This window comes from Haemaphysalis longicornis, unplaced genomic scaffold, assembly GCF_048455015.1.
Source record: "Haemaphysalis longicornis isolate Haplotype H1 unplaced genomic scaffold, Haemaphysalis longicornis Haplotype H1 scaffold_11, whole genome shotgun sequence".
Lineage (NCBI taxonomy): Eukaryota > Metazoa > Arthropoda > Arachnida > Ixodida > Ixodidae > Haemaphysalis > Haemaphysalis longicornis.
In genome coordinates, this window is record NW_027526214.1 from 5,780,230 (window position 1) to 5,801,329 (window position 21,100).

Here is a 21,100-nt window from a genome sequence, read left to right on the forward strand (position 1 = left end):
AACCTCTTGTCGTGGTGCCTGTCATGGTATCTCAGCTTCCTCTTTTTCTTCTTTTTCATTCTGAGCAACCCCCTTTTGTAGTTCGGCCACTGACCGGCCCCGCTGGCAGCCCTACGCTACAATTTTCTCTAAATCAACGATTACAAATGTATCGCAATCCAAACGCAATACGTTTGCCTCTTCATGATATAAAAACAGCGCTGTAGGACGAAATACACGAGGAAAGGAACCAGACAGGATGACCGCTAACAAATGAAAATTTTATCGGAGCGGAAAGACATCTCTACATATGAAAGCATTGAAACTACGCAAGCACTAACATCTGTGCTCTACCAAGCACTGATAGCGATAAAAAATGAAGAAACTGGTTTGCTCCTACATGATATCAACAAGCAAGATAAGCCACATCCTTATCATGTAAGGTAACGGAAGTCTGACCCATGCACTTGTCACCAACCCTGTTTATATTGAACGCCTCTATTAGTTCGCGCTTAGCTGATAAGAGTGGCGGAACACTAAGACCATTTTTTTTTTCAAAATTTGGCTGACATGAGCGCGTAGTACAGGAATGACAGTGATCAGGCAAATGAGATGTAGGTGTACCTTTCAAAGTATTGAGGAGCTCGCTCAAGCGACCATTTACACAACGGCCCGTTTGGCCAACGTAAACATTACCTCAAGACAAAGGTATTTTTTAAACACACCAACATTACATGGGATATACTTGTTGTTTTGGTTAACAGTGCCATTGTATGAACTAGACTAATTTGTGTCGCGTTTCTTTCTGCGTACTACGGCATAGACTTCACATAGTTTATTTGGTGCGGATATGGCAACCTGCACCCCATATCTGGAAGCAAGCTTTTTTAGTGTGTGTGGTACGGGTGAGATACGAAACTACAGTGAACTTTTTTGTTGTTTTACTTCTTTTTGTGTACTAAGCTTGTCGCTTAGCAAAAAAAGTAGAACAAGAAAGTTCGCTGTAGTTCCGTACATTTACCGCACCAGTTACGGATTCAAAAAGGTTGCTTCCAGATATGGGGTGCAGGTCGCCATATCAGCACCAAATAAACTAGGTAAAGTGTGTGCCGTAGTACACAAAAGGAAACAAGAAAAATTCAGCCAGTTCATACAATTGCTCTGTTAACCATACGAACAAGTATATCCCGTGTAGTGTTGGTGTTGTTTAAAAAATACCTTTGCTTGTGCTCATGTTTACGTTGGCCAAACGAGCCGTCGTGTAAATGTGCATTTGATAAAGCAATTCAATAGTTTGAAAGGTACACCTACATTTCATTTGTCTGGTCATTGTCGTTCGTGTCCAACGCGGTCATGTCAGCCCCAATTTGAAAAAAAAAAACGGTCTTACTGTTCCGTTATTTTAATCAGCTAAACCGCGAAACAATAGAGACGTTTATTATAAACAGGCTTGGTGACGAGTGCATTAGCCAGGCTTCCTTTACATTACATAATACAAAGAGGCTTATCTCGCTTGTTGTTGATACTATGTAGGAGCAAACTAGTTTCTTTGTTTTTTATCGCTATCAGTGCTTGGTAGAGCACAGATGTTAGCGCTTGCGTAGTTTCAATGCTTTCATATGTAGATATGTATTTCCGTTCAAATAAAATTCTCAGTTGATTGTCAGCACTCGTCCTGTCTAGTTCTTCTCCCGTGTATTTCGTCCTACCGTTCTGTTTTTACATCATGTCGACCTACCAACTAGCCCAACTTTCCATCCGGCTACTCTAGCCTCCAGCTAGGTATATCTACACAGAGGAAGTTAACACTAGCACGAACTCCTAAAGACTGCAGCAATCTATGCCGCAAAAGTTCCAGGCTCTTCCTCTTTCTTTACGCCAATATCAGACGTCCTGTCGCAGATGCCAGAAAGTGTCACCGTTTCAATTATTGGGTGCACTGTTAGATGTGGGGAATCGACTCAAGCGAGCAAATGCCCCTACCGAATCTACAGGGCACAGTTGGCGAAGGGGGTGGCCGTCTGATGTGCGGCTTTCGGCGACCAGTGCGGTAGGAATGAGTCATAGCCTTGAATGAAAAAAAAAAACAAAAAAAGGACTTATATTTGGACAGACCATCACTATACAAGCACGAGGACAAGTAACGTAGCCAAGAGGTAACTTAAAAGTAATACAAATGAGAGAAACAATGCAAAATTATCCAAAAATATACAATCAGGAGCATAACAAATAGATATTACTAAATAGAGCTGTTAACTAAAAAGAAAACGAACAGTTCGAGGCATATGAGAGACCGAGTCCCACAATATGCACCGACCGAGCCGGACGATGCCCCACTGTCAAAGGCGATACAGATACCTGTGAAGCGTGGCTTCGTCGTAGGTCAGGCCATCCGAGACGATCCTGGCAATTAGAGGCCCAGGAATAGGTTGGAGTCTTCCAGGGCGCGGGTGTGGCGGGATGTACAAACTGGCGGGATGGTGGCTGTTTGGTGTGGTGCACAAACTGGCAGAAGCCGCTGTCACATCACGACGTCCAAACGTAGCTAATTTGCTTCTGGGCGGATTCAAGTTTTTTATTGCGCCGGTGCGGAGACAGACGGCACAACACACAACGCACCCAACTACGTCGACCGAACAAATTCCCTCTTTCTTTCTTATGGAATCATCGGCGTGTCTTAGCACTGGCAAAGCTACGCTCGCCTCCTTGAAAGTGTTGGAAGCTTCGACAGAAGCGGAGCGGTAGAGGTTTTATTTTTGTTTTTTTTTCTTGCCGGCAAGACGACGCGTAAGCCGCGCCATAGACGCCTCCTACTAGAAAAATCCAGGGTTTTTCCGGAGCGAATAAACTTGCAATTGCACCAATCAAACAAGTGTAACAAGAATAACACAGTGTACAATATAATGAAAAAAAATTATGCAGTACTTTTGGACGTTGTACGCTTGAGTTTGTGGCTCAGCCCCGCAGTTTTAGAATGTTATGCAATAATATTCCCAAAGCTCACAAAGTCGCGCGTACGCTTAGTTAACACTTTAGCGAGCAAAACAGTGCGTACTAGCACAAAATCAAGTACAGAACAAGTGTTATACATATTACCTAATGACGCATACATAGTTTCCGCACATCACATTGGCTTTGCACAGATGTCTCCTAAATGCACATCCCACGTACAAATGACAAAATCAAAATAACAGTGTCTTTCTGAAATACCTGGGATTGCCGAACAAACTAGTGCTTAAGTCCCGTAGGTTCAGACATAATAAGTGTGATTTAGTATCGAGAAATTACATACCATACACTGGTAGCATGAAACTCATAATGAACGATAACTAGCATGCCATTCACAAACAATACCATACAATCTCAAAGTTCAGGAATGCACAAGTAGTTAACGCAAATAATACACAGCATCTGTACTGTACAACCGTGAAAAAAAGTTGAAGCAAAACTCCACTAGTATGTGAATATGATACAGCGTTCAATCTGTACAGCTAGAATGGCAAAATAAGAGTGACAAAATAAGTAGAAGCTTCGCTTACAGTACGACAGAGAAACAGTGAATACAATGTTCAAGTATAGCACACCACGCGGCAAAATAAGAGTGACAAAATAAGTAGAAGCTTCGCTTACAGTACGACAGAGAAACAGTGAATACAATGTTCAAGTATAGCACACCACGCCACAATACAACTCGGTCATAAACGTCTACTCCTACTTCACATGCATAGTTTAAATCGAATTCTTCAAGTTTAGCCCGTGTATATCATGCGCTTGCGTACCTGCTCCTGGGCAAATCTTCTCTTTCTAGAAATTCCTTTCCAAATGTCGAGTAAAGAGACTAGCTCTATGCGGTTCGTCGTGATACCGGGCCAGAAAAATGCTTTTCACTCTCTGGGCCTTTCCCTGGGGAACGTGCGAGTGGCTAATTATGGCTTATCATTTATTCCCGCCTTACCGTAAGGACAAAAGGCAGAAGAGATTTTTTCTCTGACTGTTTGGCCGAAACCTGCACTCCTTTTTCTAGTAGCTCATTTGCATTCCGAGTTTTTTAAACCCGGTTTTCAATGGCTTGTTTTTTCCATGTCTCTGGGCACCTCTTTCCCTTCGAGGCAGCACCGGCGAAGGAGCCGAAGATTTGGAGTGCCGGTAACGTGCTGGCTTCCCTATTGCAAGAGCTCGAGTTACGAGGAGCATGGCTTCACCTCTATCCGAGGCATCTTATTGGGGTTCGCCGATAGCTGGCACTTCCTTCGTGACGGCGGGTGGTTTCTCTTCTACCACTAATGCCACTGAGTCACCGCCGACGCTTACGTACGGTGAGCTTCCTGCGCGGATTGCGGTCCCCCATCGTACGGGGGTTTAAACTTTACCTTACAGTCGGTCGCTTTGTTGCTGAAGCTGTTAGCTACGCATACAGCTCTAGTTCGTCCAGCGAGTTCTCCTTCCCGAACTGGCTATTCTTGCACGACAAGTGCGCTTCCATCTGTACCTTTCATAAAGGTAACAGCTTCCTCAGACACTCTGCCCGCAATTTCGGGTACACTTTCGTGTAGCCGTTCAAACCCGACCTCATGACGATATTCACAGGTGGGGTGCTACCGCCATCCCCAAGCTCCGCGTCACGGTCCGTACAATCATCGTCCTTCGATATCTGAGTGAATGAATGAAACAACGTTTATTCCACAGTGGTGCGCTTTCACACAACTATAGAGGTGTTTCGTTCTTTCTGGTTGCTGATACACACGACTCCTTGTTTCCGGAGGTAAACTGGTCTTCCTTTGCCTTTTCGCGGTTAGTACATTGGCCACTATTTTTATCTCTCACATTTCCCTCATGTGATAAGGATTCCGCCTTCAACAATCGTATCTCGAGTAGCCTTTTTAAAATCTCGTGTTCAGCTTTGCGTGCTTTCTCTTCTCGCTCCGCTTTCACTGGCTTCCTTTCGACCTCTGCCTGGTAGGCTTTCTCTTCTCGCTCCGCTTTCAGTCGCTCCAACTGAAGTTGTCTCTCAAATTCTTTCTCACTTTCTGTTTCAGCCCTGTCAGCCTCTTTTCGTGCAGCATGTACTGCTTTCCCAGCCTCTTCTTATGCTGCCGGTCTTGCTTTCTTAGCGTTTTCTCGTGGTACCTCTCCTGCTCTCTCAGCTTTGTCGTTTTCTTCTTTTTCTTTTTGAACAACCCACTTTTGTAGTTCGGCCCATCACAGGGCCGAATCTAGTCGCAATTTAGTCGCAATACGTTTGCCTCTTCATGATGTGGAATGCTTTCCTGCTGTGGAATGCTTCTTCCTGGCCGCTTGGAGTGGAACCCACTGCATCCGAAGACCCACTTCCGAACTGGAATACGGACCAGCTCCTCCCGCCAACGTTGGACGCGACGGCTTCCTCCGTCTGGCAACCTGGATTCGCCACTGCCGCTTTCGTCACGAGAGCGGCGGAATATAAGAAAGGATCGTCGGCCATCCAGTTTGGGCACGGCACCGCTGCGACGATGGAATGCTCACGCAGACTGTTGTTTCAGGCTTTCCTGCTGTGGAATGCTTCTTCCTGGCCGCTTGGAGTGGAACCCACTGCATCCGAAGACCCACTTCCGAACTGGAATACGGACCAGCTCCTCCCGCCAACGTTGGACGCGACGGCTTCCTCCGTCTGGCAACCTGGATTCGCCACTGCCGCTTTCGTCACGAGAGCGGCGGAATATAAGAAAGGATCGTCGGCCATCCAGTTTGGGCACGGCACCGCTGCGACGATGGAATGCTCACGCAGACTGTTGTTTCAGGTTAGTTACCTCAAATGTACTGCTTGTGCAAGGAGCAGCAATCGCTGTTTAATAGCGGTGTCGTGCCCACGAGAATTGTTTGATGTGAAAAAGCATGTGTTTAGCTTATCGTCGTTGGTGTCATCCGCTCTGTCAAATATGCTACTGATGCTTTCGGGTGATGTGGAATCCAACCCGGGTCCTATGAGCAAAACTGAAGCAGACGCCTTTGATGCCGCGTTAACAGCGATACGCAACCTGGAATCGGGCCTTGTGGCACTACTAGCTAATCTCAAAACAGTAACGGAAAACCAGGAAATTACAAGGAATGAAATTAAAGCTCTTACAGCGCAGGTTGCAGCGCTCGGAACAAATGCTTCTTCGTCTACAAGCGCTGTCACAGCTACAAATGATGATACCTTACACAGCATTGCAACCCAGATTCAGACAATAACCACAAGGTGTGACGATGCTGAGAACAGGATGCGGCGTTCAAATTTGCTGTTTTTCGGAATAGAAGACGATGAAAAAGAAGATTGGGCGGCATCCGAACAAAAAATAATGGCGTTCTGCTCCGAAAAACTAAAAATCCCAACTAGCAGTGCACAGTTCGAACGCGTGCATAGACTGGGCAAGTATGCGGAGGATAAGACTCGTCCTGTAATTGTGAAGTTTACTTTATTTAAAGACAAGGATAATATCTTGGGCTCCGCACATAAACTGAAAGGCACAGATTTTTCCATCGGAGAAGACTTCTCGTTTTCAACTCGTCTTGCTAGAAGGAAATTGATAGCATTTGCCCGGGAACTGAATAAACCCTTCAAGCTTGCGGTAGACAAGCTTCACATCGACAAAAAAACCTACTTCTACGATACTACAACTGAAACCGTCGCGTTGCTTGACAGATAGCTAGATAGCGGTGCGCGAGTACAACTTCCTATGCTGTCTACTTCACCCCGCACAGGTCTGTTACTATCACTGGCTTTTACCAACATACGGAGTGTAATACACAAGCGCCTGCAAGTTTGTTCTTTTTTAGATGACAGCAAAGTGGATATTCTTGCTTTTACGGAAACGTGGTTGCAGCCTGACATAGCTGACAACGAAATTTTGCCCGGAAGTGATGCGTATGAAATATATCGGAGGGACAGGACGAATAGAAGGGGTGGTGGCGTTCTCCTGGCAATCAAGAAAACTATTCCGTCATACGTGATAACATGCCACACTGATGTCGAAATTCTATGGGTCGTTTGTTTAACTGGTTCTGTAAAAATTCTGTTAGGTGTTTGTTACCGTCCCCCTGATTCCCCTTATTCCTTTATGACGGACCTGCGTGCCAGTCTGACAACAGCGACTCAGTTGTGCCCTGTTGACAAAATATATCTCCTTGGCGACTTCAACTTTCCAGATATCGACTGGGTTAACTTAACATCATCATGCCATGCTTCCGAAGAACTAATCAACAAAACCCTGGATTTCAATCTGTTCCAAGTTGTTAATGAGCCAACACGAGGCACTAACATATTGGATTTAGTATTTACATCTGAACCGGAAACTATTCAGTCTGTATCAAATTTCGATGGATTTAGTGATCATAACATGCTCCTAGTTAACCTAAACGTACCCTTAACATCCACTGGTTTCAATGTCAAAAAAATTTACGATTACAATAGAGCTAACTACGATGAAGTGAACAAAGAACTAGAAATATTTCATAATACAATACTAATGCCTTCGTTTGATAGTCGTTCAATTGATGAAAACTGGTCGCTTTTCAGGGATAAAATGGCTGCTTTGGTTACAAAATACGTACCGCTCATTTATATCTCAAACGATAGAACAAATCCATGGTTTAATAGGGGTCTCCACAAACAAAGAAACAAAAAGAAGCGATTGTACAAAAACGCCAGGCGTGTAGGTACTCCTCAGGCATGGCAGAAGTATAAAGAATGTTTACAAAAATGCGTGTCCGCTTTAACAGCTGCTAAAAATAAATATTTTTCATGCGACCTGCCTTCAATCCTTAAAACCAATCCAAGGAAGTTTTGGCAAGAAATATCCCCCCGAAACAATGGCCATAAAATTTTGCTGCACGGTGACGACCACATTCCCATTTCCGACGTTAATTGTGCTAGTGTCTTCAACACGTTTTTTTCGTCAGTTTTTACCCAGGAAAACTATTCCAACGTTCCCCTTTTCGATGACCTTGATTGCCCATATATGCAACCAATTTCCCTTACTGTCGAAGGTCTTGAAGCTTTAATAAGCAACCAAAAACTGTCCACATCCGCAGGAGTAGATAACATAAACTCAAAACTTTTAAAAAACACGAAATCAATTTCAAGTGTGATCTTATATCACATATTCACGCAGTCATTATCCTCTGGCCAGTTGCCTAGGGACTGGAAAATAGCTAAAATCGTGCCGATACATAAATCGGGTAATAAAAACTCACCGGGCAACTACCGCCCAATTTCGCTAACGTGTATCTGCTGTAAGATGCTGGAGCACATTATCGCTTCTAAAATTTACTGTCATCTTGAGACCAATAAATTCTGTTTCGCTAACCAGCACGGTTTTAGGAAAGGCTTTTCTTGTGATACGCAGCTTTTTGAATTCACCAGGGACTTACACAATAACATGAACAGTAACTCGCAAACTGATTGTATCTTCCTGGATTTTTCCAAAGCGTTTGATCGTGTAGCCCACTGCCGTTTAATCAGTAAATTATCCGCGCTCCGATTAGATTCTTTAACTTTATCTTGGCTTCGTAACTTCCTTTCCATGCGTGAACAGTTCACGGTGGTTAATGGTTCTACTTCGCCGCTTTCCCCTGTCACCTCTGGTGTGCCTCAAGGCAGCGTTCTTGGCCCCTTACTTTTTTTGATATTTATTAATGACCTACCTTCTCGCGTAACATCTTGCATGCGACTTTTTGCTGACGATTGCATAATCTACCGGAAAATAAATAACCCTAGTGACCATGTAACGCTTCAAAATGACTTAAAGGCTATCTGCGACTGGTGCAATACGGGGCAAATGTCTCTGAACTTAACCAAATGCCAAAAAATTTCTTTCAGCCGAAAACGCGTTAACTCTAATTTTTCGTACTTCCTAAACAACCATTTATATTACTGACGCTTTAAGTTATAAATACCTAGGCGTGCTCTTAACGGCTAACCTTTCGTGGTCCACCCACATTAACGCCATATGCGCTAAAGCTTCGCGATCACTGGGATACTTACGTCGAAATCTGCATGCTGCGCCCTCTAATATTCGTCAACTAGCCTATAAAACTTATGTACTACCACAGTTAGAGTTCACTTCTTCCATTTGGTCCCCCTACCAAAATTACTTAATTGATAAAATAGAAGCAGTGCAGAATCGGGCTGCACGGTTTATAACCAAGTCATATAACTTCGGCTCTAGTATAACAAAAATAAAACACGATCTTTCACTAGAAACACTGCATCTGCGCCGGCAAATCGCTCTCCTGTGCATTTTTCACAAATAGATTCATTTGCACCAGCTATTCCTCTTTGCGCATTATAACCCCTGTTTCCACATCACACAGATTATTTAACCAACGTAGCTTCGCACGCATGTACGGCACCACCAACGCATTTAATTCATCCGCTCTTCCACGAGCTATCCGCTTGTGGAATGATCTTCCTGATACCATCGCGTCGCTGACTAACCCGGAAACATTCCGTCATCACTTGCAGATCCATTTTTCAGATTGAACAGGAATGATTACGTTCGCATCGGTTTTTTCTTAGTTTCGCATTGTGTTTTACTTGTTGATGTTCTTATTTTTTGTATAATTCTCTTGCCGTTCTTACGATGATGTGATGAAGTTCTTTTTTATTTGACAGCTTACTTGACTTGTTGCTATCTGTATATGACATGACTAATTATTGTATAACTCTTGTTCGTTATTTTGGTGTGATTTCCTCCACAAGCCCCTCTTACTCAATGCCCTGCTGGGCCTGTAAGATACCTTGAATAAATGTAAAAACGGCGCGGTAGGACACAATGCACGAGAAAAGGAACCACACCGGACGAACGCTATCAACTGAAACTTTTATTTGAACGGAAAGACTTCGGAAATACATAAAAAACATTGAAACTACCTAAGCTCTAACATCTGTGCTATACCAAACACCAATAGCTATAAAAAAGAAACTGGTTTGCTCGTACCTAGTATCAACAACAAGCAAGATAGGCCACTTCCTTGTTTTGTAAAGCAACGGAAGGCTGAATATTGTACTCGTCACCAAGCCTGTCTATATAGAACGCCTCTATTATTTCGCGCTTTAAGTGATTAAAATGGCGGAACCGTAAGGCCGTTTTTTTCCAAATTTTGGTTGACATAAGTTCGTAGGACACGAATGACAGTGTTCAGGCAATTAAGATGTATATGTAGCTTTAAAAGTATTGAAATGCTCTCTCAAGCAATCATTTACACAACGGCTCGTTTGGCCAACGTTAACATGACCACAAGACAACGGTATTTTATAGACAATACCAATAGTACATAAGATATACCTGTTCATGTTGTAATAGTGCAGAGCCGCGCAGGGCCACGCCGACCATTAGGTGAATCTCTTAATTATTATATCCAAAAGATAATTATATCCAAAGCAATGTCATCAGTCTAGTCAGAAACGTATTCAGATATATCGATAATTTTTTTTATTCAAACCTGTGATGTGGATAACACTGCTGGGCATATTGTTAAGGCGTTCAGAAATGGTGGTATAGGTTTAGAGTTCTCCCATGAGGTACCCCAAGATAACAATCTACAATTTGTTGACATCCAGTTAGAAGTGAAATGTTATCACATGGGTTGCAAGACCAGCCCTCGTTTTTAGAAGCCGCTCATCTACTTCTTTTCAGGACACTCGAAACTGAATAAGAACGGCATTGCTTTCTGTTGTTTTCAATCGGACTTCTACAAGTCCGGTGTCGAAGCGATATACACTGCTTTTCATAAACAGCTACAAATGGTATATGATGGCAGGTTTCTAATTGACATCAATTGTCTGACGGTACAGAGGTAAACCGGTAAAAATGGGCGCACAGGCAATGCGTAACGAGATAGCACCGCTGGAGCAAAAATTTTTTCTGATACTCCCATACGTTCCTAGTTTGTCCTTCGATTTTAAAAATTTGCTTGTCGGCTTTGGTGTGAATTTGTCTTTTTAGCACTCCATAAACTTTTCACACTTTGTGAATCTGTTTATAAAAATGTCAAAGGCATAAGTAATTGGGACATAAAATAATTCTACTATTGTTAAGTGGGTAGAACATAAACCGTCTTTACACGGGCACCACTCACACGCGCCACAGCCCGTTTCTGAGTGTAAATGGGAGCTTGGGGTCCAGGAAGTATAGCTACTATCTATGCACAGGAAAAACTTGACCCGCAAGATGATCGAGGCGTGTAATATAAAAAAGGAGGTGTGGTTCTATATTTTGCCTTCGATTCATTTGCATGATAGGGACTTTTTGTTTTAAATCGCACTCTAGCATATTATAAAACATGCTTCTTCATCCATGCAATTTGTTGTTGCCAGTCGTGTTTTAGAATTATTACGATTTTTTGTGACATGTGTATGAATTGTGTCATATGGGTTTAGGCTGTAGTATTTTAATGTGTGTCGGTTTAGATAAAGCGATTGCAAGTCAGCGCTGTGGTTTGTGTTTTCTTTTCTTTGTGTTCGTGAGTAAGTTCCAAGATGCTCCAAATGCGGTAATCATTACTATCAAAATAAATTACTGCAAATTTCTGCACTAGCATGTAAATGAAAGACAACTGCTGTGTTCAAAGTCATCTAGGTAAGCCTACAATATATATCCCCAGCAAACCACTAACATCTCTGCGACGTCCCAAAAAGATCCGAACGTCTATGTCCCAGCGGTATCTCTATTAGACATCCGTACAACGTACAATATTTTTCTGAAAATTTTTGGATGTTGAGATAACGTTGCTGGTACCTTAATGTGGGACGTTATTTCAACTCTGCTGACGACGTACTCTAGATGTTGCTGCTGCTTCATTTGTGGACGGTATTTAGACATATTTTTCTAAAGTTGTTCAGATGTTGCTGGTATGTCTGCTTGTTACTTCGTACATGTCTATCACAGTTACATATTTTTAGCTATATCTGCTATACCTTAGTTTCAAACTCTACGCAGCCGTAACCTTTTCAAGTTACCGAGGATTTTGTATGTGTTTTCTTTGGGTTTTGTACCGAGGGGTATTGTGCAAGTTTTGTAATCCACAAATATTGCTTTTACAGAAATATAAATGCAGAGGACATAATAAATAAATTAGCTTCAACATATGCCTGAAGAAAATTTGACGCTCAAAGGAGTTTTCATTCACTAAAACCACCATTTTACTTGGTCCTTGTGCTCGCTCTCTCCGATGTTTCTTCGCGCGGGGTTAAGATTTTGTGCTTTTCCGCAGCAGATCTCGCGTATGCCCAACTTTTTTCGTAACAAAAGACTTAAAATAGCGTAAACTAGCTCAATGCGTGATTTTAAATATAGTTTGTGGTACCGCTCCGGAAAAAAACATTGCCGGCGTCGTCCATGCATTGCTGCGAAGCTGGCCCTGTGAGGAGCGCGAAGAGTTTGAGCTAGGCGTCAGCCTCTGTATTCAGCAGTTTTTCGAACAAACGTAACAGCCGGAGCCTGACAACCGACAACAGCGAAAATGGAAGACCAAAACAAATTTCAATCCTTCAGGGCTGTCGGCTTTGGCAGAAGGCATTACGATTCCAGCTTATCGTATATGTAAGGTAAAACGGATTTGGCAACCTTGCCTAACGCTCGAAACTATTGTATCAAGTCACTTTACGTTGTCACGGCATGAGAGTGTGATGACATGCACTATGGGGCGCAAATAATGTAGGTTGGTTTCTAAACAACCTGCTGTGTGTATAGGCGCGTGCTGGTTTTATACCAGGCAGTATGCAGGCTCATTGAGTATGCAGTATGCAGGCTTATTGAGCAAAACAAGTAACCTGTATTGCAAACATAGAGTAAGGGTATGTTTGTTCAAATTTGGAGGGATATTTTGGTACATTCGCCACAGCCATATTATCCCAATATTCAGGTAGGCGTTATAGTAGAACTGCACTCAAGAGGAATAGGACCAGCCGGAGGAGAAAACTTTAACAGTAAAATCGAGCTGGTTAGTGGGCACGCGCCTTAGTCCCAGACGAGAGAGAAAGATTCATTCTTCAAGTCACCGAACGCCACCCCGAGTAGCCCAGGATTTGTTCTTTGTGACTGAAGTGGTTGGAAAACAATAAAGAGCTGCCTCGACATATTCATTGGTTTCGAATTGTGTTATACTGAAAATTGGCATGTACTCTATTTATGGCGTTCGTTAGCGAGTATATCAAGTTTTCAACACCGTAATCATGGCATAACTGTTCCGGTTTAGATTGAGTTCGTTACGATAACGATGGTTCGATAAAATTAGGTGCACAAAAGCCGCCTTCGAGTACTGTGGACAACATAATCTACGGCGTAGCACAAATCTCGTTGCACTGCATATCCACACGAACTTTGTGAGCTTTGAAAACATCTCCAAACCTCCTAGGACGTTTGGGACGGTGCTGAAAAATGAATGCGTTGGGCACAGAAAAAAACACTCATCTAACACAAGTCAACAAAAAAGAAAGAAATGGAAAACACCCGTTTTATTTCCTGCCGTGCGCCCCGCTGCTTCATGCGTAGCATTACACTGTCGAGTCTTCATAAGAGCATCTCAGAAATAGTTCGGGGAAGCTTACGCATTTTCAATAGTTATCATGGAGCTCTGAGCACTTAAACTTGCAAATACGCTAGATAGGACGCGTTACGCACGATCGTCTGAGCGGTGCTCTCTGAAAGACGTTATCGCTCTCCTCGTGTGTTGTAAACTTGTGCGGGATAAAGCTTGAAATTATTCAGAGCTGTCGGAATCTGAATAAAAACACGCTTTTTAAGCCCCAAAGCATAAAAGCGGGCGATTTCTAGCAAAGGCACTGCTGCCAGTCACAACCGGACGTCCGCGGCACGAATGTAGCAGACGACAGAGAAGCGGGTCCCTTCCGACGTCACATCCAGGGGGCGCCACTCCCGCAGTGCCCAAAGTTGAGTATGAATTCCTCCCGCTAAGATAAAAACTACATAAAATACTCTAAATGTGTACTACCACTACCGTTTGAACTATTGAAAAGTTTATTGTTGGATATGCTGTTTTGAGACCGCAAAATAACGACGGTGCTATAAAGCCAGATCATATGAGCCAATCCAATCCACTAGTCATGACCTTCGGCGTTCAACGAGTGCAACTGTCAGACGCGTGCTCCGCCGTTCAGTTTAAACGTGTTACAGGATGAAAGCCTTGAATGTTACTCGAATGTCTACTGTTACTACTGTAAATGAAAGAAGACTGTATGCAGCCGTGTGGATTGTGTTGTGAACTCAATTCGTCTGGAAGAGCTCAGCGAGCCGAAAGCGCGACGACAGTTGTCACCGATGCAACGCTATTTAGACCGTTGCAGTCATTGCAGTTGCGACCTTGTTCATCTCCTTCCCCTCGTGAGTATTGTGCATTTCAACGTCATTACTAATGAAATATCACGCTTTAGTAGTTCTGCCAGCATATCTGTAAAAAGGCATATGGGTTGTACTTTGTTGCTGCGTTGTGGGAAACGTGCCTTCGAAATAAAGCGGTGGCGTTACAGACGGGGCGGAGCGATAAGCAGATAAACACTTGCGCTTTGTTCACCGCAGAAGCACAACGTCGCATCTCATCGCGAACGCGGCCACAACACACACACACACACAAACACACACACACACATCACTTCTTTCCCTGGCCTGGCTATAAAGCTTTGTTTGGACAGTCAGCGATGTCACGACGATACAGAGCTGTGCGAGGGAGATGTGCTAAGCACTTGTATAGCAAGGAACTTTCTCCATCGGAAGCAAATTACTGTCGACAGAAAGGCGGAACCATGGATGCTTGTCGCGCAACTTGCCGCCTGTTGGAAAGGCAAGCGGCCTTACGTAGGCACGCTATTTCGCTCCCGTCTGCCAAATGCAGAAGCGGCTTAACGTACCGCACATGCGCAGTGAGAACGACGCAAAGAAATAGCGTTCGCTAACTTTTTGCATACGTTTGCGTACGTTATTCTAAAACTCTAGTTTCCGCCCCGTCCGCTCCGTTGGCTTACGCCTCCCCTCGAACCTACCAGTCGAAGTTCAAACTCCTGTGAAGCATGCCTCAACAAAAACAGTTGTTGGCAACGCGATCTTAAATGAATTCACACAACGCACGTAGACGAGAACATAACAAGAGAAAATAGGACAAAGCGGGGAACTCTGAGTTTTATTCAGGCACGAAAGACATAAACCGGGACACATCCGATAGGAATGGCAACACCACGTGACGTAAACATCATCTTGCGCCCTGCCAGCTACACCTGTTGCTCCTACTGGCTCCGCAATGCTGATTTTCCCCAGTGGACTAGCTGTGTGGAGGATTGGTCCATATTCTTTAGCACAGCCTCGTTTCCCACTCGTGCGTGAAGGCACAACGCCTCAGAAGAGTCATCGGGATTTGTTTGCGTTCGCAGCGTAGAAGGCGCTTTTTGTACAGTCAGTAAACAAAACAAAACGAGAGATTGTGCACCTGAACGTGAAAACTCTGATGTGCGGGAGTGATGTATTGAACACGAGTGGCAGGAATTTTCATTGTTATATCCTGTGTGTGTATATTTCTGCGATTTGGGCGGAGAAACTGTAGAATGACAAAATTTGTGCGATGATACTCAGCACGCAATGGGACGGAAGCGCCCAACCACTAAGTGCGTAATCGAACGGAAGATGATAGGTATAACATTAAGCGACAAGAAGAGAACGGAGTGGATCAGGGGACGAACGCCTGTTAATGAAATTAAGAAGAAATGGAGGTGGGCAAGGCATGTAATGCGAAAGAAAGATAACCGTTGGTCATTAAGCGTAACAGAGTGGATCCCTAGAGAAAGCAAGCGTTGCAGGGGCGGCAGAAATTAAGTTAGATGGGCAGATGAGGTGAAGCTTGCGGGGGTAAATTGATCGCAGTTAACGGATGACCGGGATAATTGACTATCTATGGGAAAGGCCTTTGCCCTACAGTGGGCGTAGATTGGTGGGTGAAGACGATTACTCATTCCTAAAAGAATGCAAATAAAGCTCAGCTCAGCCTCAAAGAATGCAATTGTAACGTTTGTATTTTTAGCACGCCGTTCTGCTGAATATAGCAACCTTGTGTTCGCGCAAGTTGGTGTCTCTTTTATGTCTAGCGCTGAACTGCAAATGAAAACACCAAACTCGTAACAAGACTGACTGCTAACTTTTACTTGAGGAAGGCCTACCCCGAATAGCATTGCTATACAGTCAATTCATCCCACCTATGTAACGAACAAAGCCGGCTGTATGCCGTAAAATTGAGCCAGTATCAATTGCAGATTGCGTGTATCATATTTTACTTCACGTGCATCTTGTTTGCGTCCGGATTATCCCGTCTGCCAGTCATGTTTGTTGGTTGCCTAAATGCCGCCCAAGTCTTTATATTTTGCATGTGCTTCATTGCTGAGACGAATATTTTTAAACTTCTTTGGCTCCTGGTGCAAGCCAATGCCGTCCATGCACCACCCTTCACTGCATTGTAGGATTGTGCAGTGTGGCCTCATTAACTGTATATTGAGACAAAGTTGAATTGTAAAAATATTCGGCTCGCTTGTGTTCAGGGCATAGTAGGTGCAGTAATAACCAAAGTGAGTGGGGGGATCTAATATTTTGGTTTCATTCCTACCTTTTTTTAAGCAATGCCGCAGCCACCACTTTCACATGTTCGTTTTTTAAACGCAAACGCCACTGAAAAAACATAAGCAAAATGAAGTTCATTCAATGAAAGCCTGCCAAAACAACTCACTACAATAGAATTCTAACCTCAGAAATTCAAATACGGTGGCCACTGGAAATTTTACATAGAGTTTAAATTAAGGGAAGGCTAAGTTTAAATTTGAGTGTGCAGTCAATATTTCTTGCACTACCTTGATGTTTCCTGCTGTACAACGTATAATTCAAATAAAAATGTAGGCCTAACAAGACAAGCGAACAGGACAACAGGACGAGTTTTTCAGTGATGTGGTTTTTGAAGGTTTAGTTATGCATATATACCAAACATCCGTGTATATATTGTCGCTTCACTAAAAAAAGTGGTTAAAATAGACACGGAAAATATTTTGCAAGTTCAGGTGGGACCCGTAGCTGGGCTAAAATGTCTTTAGAGTCCCGATTCACGAAATTTAGTTCGTATAAATAGTGGTACCTCACATTACCAGTCATATTTTAGGGTTGCCTTAGTAGTGCCAATGCTGGCAATAAATTACATCGAATCCGCTCTCTTCCTTTCTCTTAATGTTACACCCATCATCTAGCGTTCTACTGCCTGCTAAGTAGTCCCTAATCTCAATTAGACCCTTTTATTGACCCTGGAAGTATCTGCCCCGTAGGTGAGTACCGGTAAGGTGCAGCTGTCATACACTGCAGTTTTCAGTGACAATGGTAGGCGGCCATTGTGTATTATACCAGCCGTAAAAGCTGTATTAACAACATAGATTTTCCTGTACCCATGCTTAGACTGAAGAACTGGATTGCAAGGGAGGTGCTACTGCAACAGTGCATAAGGCGCCTGTTCAAGCTACTGTTGACGGTCAACTTGGCGCAGGAGTTCTTCTGGTTTGGGAAAAAGAGAAGCACAGTTTTTTCCACCTGCGAGTGACATCCTGAACTGTGTGTGACTAGATATCTTCGTGTTGTTACAGACATCAAATTTCTTCATTAGACAATGTATAGGGCCCAGATTTTTATTGTCAGTCACATCCTGCGCAAATATCAACATTGTCGACAACCTGCGGCTTCTTAGTTTTTATTGCTAGAAGAGGCATTTAATTTCCTTCAGCCTTTGGATCATGAAATTTCTACTCACTTTTCAACCAATCTGGTCTGCAACAATTTTGACAGTTTCTGGCACCACAACGAAGAATGCAAACTGTTCAAAATCCCTACCATAACTGATGATGGAGGCATGCACCATAGAACCACAATTGAATTATTTCCCTGCTTCCATGCATTTTTATTTGGTGTTATTGTTCTTTGAGCGTATCACTTGGTGTGAATCATGTAGTCGTGTATATCTGTCTTGTAACTATTATTCAATCATTTCCGTGTTCCCCGTTTTTTCGCTTGTTGCCAAATCATATCACTGTGTGAAATATTGAAATAGTGTTTTCCTAACCAGACTTGAATAAGTTGTTGCTCAAGTTTTTTGTTGTTTTATTGTTGCCCTGGCATTTCGCTAAGTGTGAATTATTTCATCACGTAAATTACTACTGCTCTTGTAACCGCCGTACGATCATTTCTGTATACTCACCTTACCTAGTGTCTATAACCATTTCCCTAGATGTTGGTTTGTTTAAAGTATCTTAAATTTGTATGGCACTCGCACCCGCCACTCAACACCACGTTTGTGTTTCCAAGGTGCTTTTGGTGTATTGTTCCACAAATTGTTCACTAGATTTGAAATATTTAGTTCCGTAAATTTTCTGTGTTTTTGCAACCACCATTGAATCATTTTTTTGAATTTCCACACTTTTTTTTTCCACACTGCTGTTTTTCACCCATTTCACCTAATGTGAGATATTTCAAGTTGCATAACTATCTTGTGCTTGTACGCTGGGTTTACATGTTTGCTTTTTTTCTATTTTTGTCAACCTTTTTGCTGTGTTTGACTTATTTAGTCATGAATATTTGTACTATTCTTGTAATTATACAATGTGTACCTTGTGGGCCAGGGCAAATAGGAATCAAAATAAAGTGGTTGTGTTGCGAAAGCATATTACATAATTTTGTGAAGTCAACATAAACTGTGTAACTGAACTCTTGTGTTTTATGTGTACATTGAAAGCTTTCTTACTACCCAGCTGCACTTACATCTAGGTTGGCAAGGCTGTCATTTCATAGTTTAATTTTTGAATTGTTTATCTGGTGGTGTATTTCCAGAAGGCCTGTACAGCCGTGCTGGTGGTACAATTCGATGACGCTACTGTGGTTGCCTTAGTGTCAAGGTCGCTTGTGCTGATCAGTACTGGTTTGCTGTTACTTACTGCCACTTGTTTTCGATGCGACATTTCTTGTTTTGAGCAGCGCTTCGTGTGCTTCTGCCAGAGTGTGTGGTCAGCTGGTTACTTCACATATAAAACTTCAAGCAGTATGCAGCACTTCAAAAGTGGAAACATTAATCTAGAAACCAGGTGACAAGTAGCAGCAAACAGTGCTGAATAGCTAGTAAGACATGCATTTGAAATATTAATGCCTACAACACGTAGGCAGCCATGAAAAGGGGGCTGGCCAAACATCCAGATAATGTATAAAGAATGTAAATTTCAAGCATTCACGTTCATCTCTACAATATCATACTAACGTACACTAGTCATGAATATAACAAACTAATGCTTGTGCCGAAGACAGAAAAACAATGTAGAACAGACATCTATAAACGTCTTGCGTGCGTACCACTACAATATCCATACGACGTACCACTAATGTAACGTCCCGCAAACAGCGTATAAAAGTACCGTGAGACGTCTACAGTACGTGATCCTTCGTGTTATTTGAATGGGTTTTTTGCAGTTGTGGGGACGTTGAATATATGTAATTGTGATCTCAAAGGTACGTCTCCGGGACATCTGCAATGTCTATTGCTGACGTCTCCTGGATATCTGAACGACGTAACGTGGTTTGCTGGGTCAGGTATTAGTATATCCTGGTGAATGTTCAATTTTGTAGTTTTATTATTTACTTCTTTTTCAAAATTTCACCCAGTTTATAAGAGAGACAAACACATTCACAAAATGTGATTTGAAGTGGTTGTGCAGTTTTGTCATTGGCTGAAGCAATGAAATGCACCCAAACGACAAAAAGGTACATTAGGCGGGTTCCTAAATAGACGTCAGTTAGTCGCCGCGAACATCGCTTATCTTGGGATATAAAAACAATAAATGCCAAATATAATTTAAAAACATATTCTCAACTGAGGCGAATAAAGCAATGAGTGCCCTTTGTTATTCTACAATCACGCTGTCTTGTTCAATTCATTCGGAAATCTTATGCGTTTAAAAATTATGCGCGGATATCTAGAAGAATGAACGTCCTGTGCAAAAAAGGCAAAAATGTTTGCATTTATTTGCAGGAAAACCGCCCAAGTATTTTTTCCACCTTAGTAAGCATCCTAACGAAGAAGTTAAGAAAATGTTATTTTTCTAAAAATAGTCCCCGCTGATAAAACGCGGGAGAAAGTACAAAAAAGGACCGGTAAGCGCGAGAGTGCACACGTAAGAAGGACTCAGTTCAAAGGAGCATCCTCGAATTACAAAATAAAAGTTTATTATACCCGAGCAGGACATCTCTCAAGGTATGTTACAACAAAAGCGTCGTTGTGCAAAACGAGAACATAAAGGTTGTACACTCCGACATACTAGAGGAACGACCACGAAAAAAAAAACAGATAATCAATTGTAATGGCGAAGATAAAATTTTGGAGTGGTACCCTATGGTAGGATTGAACAAGGTGCATTTGACAAAGTAAGTTTTATTTTTTTAATAAAGACCAGTTAGCGTCATGGTTTTAAGACGGTGTTTACATCAGAAGTTATTATACGAACTTTGATCCAAAAGGAGCAACGATTGTTGGTGCAATATTTTCAAAACACAGCACGCTATATAACCACTTTGTTTTCAGGAGGCGTAGTCACTACTGTATAGAAAAATATATCATGAGGAGGTATTACGAAACGTTATAAAACTGAAACGAAAGTCGCTACTTTATTTTGTTTCAAGCATGAATTGGTACGTTTATAGTGATTTTTGTGTTTTTAAAAAATGTTGATCTTCCTAATAATATTTGTCTCTAAATTATCATCTTCGAAATGTATTTTTCCGTGAAGTTTTTATTGCAGAAAACACAAGCAGGAATACATAGGATGCGCAAAATCTTCCACATTGTCCTCAGGTATTATACAAAAATTGTACACATAGGATGTCTACAAGAATATAAATACAGATTTGCACTTTTGCACCTACACGGTAGTCAAAAACAAAAAAGGGTATGTTGATAAAAGGACAGGGAAAGTTGTGCCATAAACATTTATGATGCAACGCATCTCATGCTCGCCCCTCTGTCCTTCCTGCGTCTGTCCGGCGTTGCCTGCACAGCTGCGCCTCTCCTCCTCTCCTCTCTCCGATAGCGAACA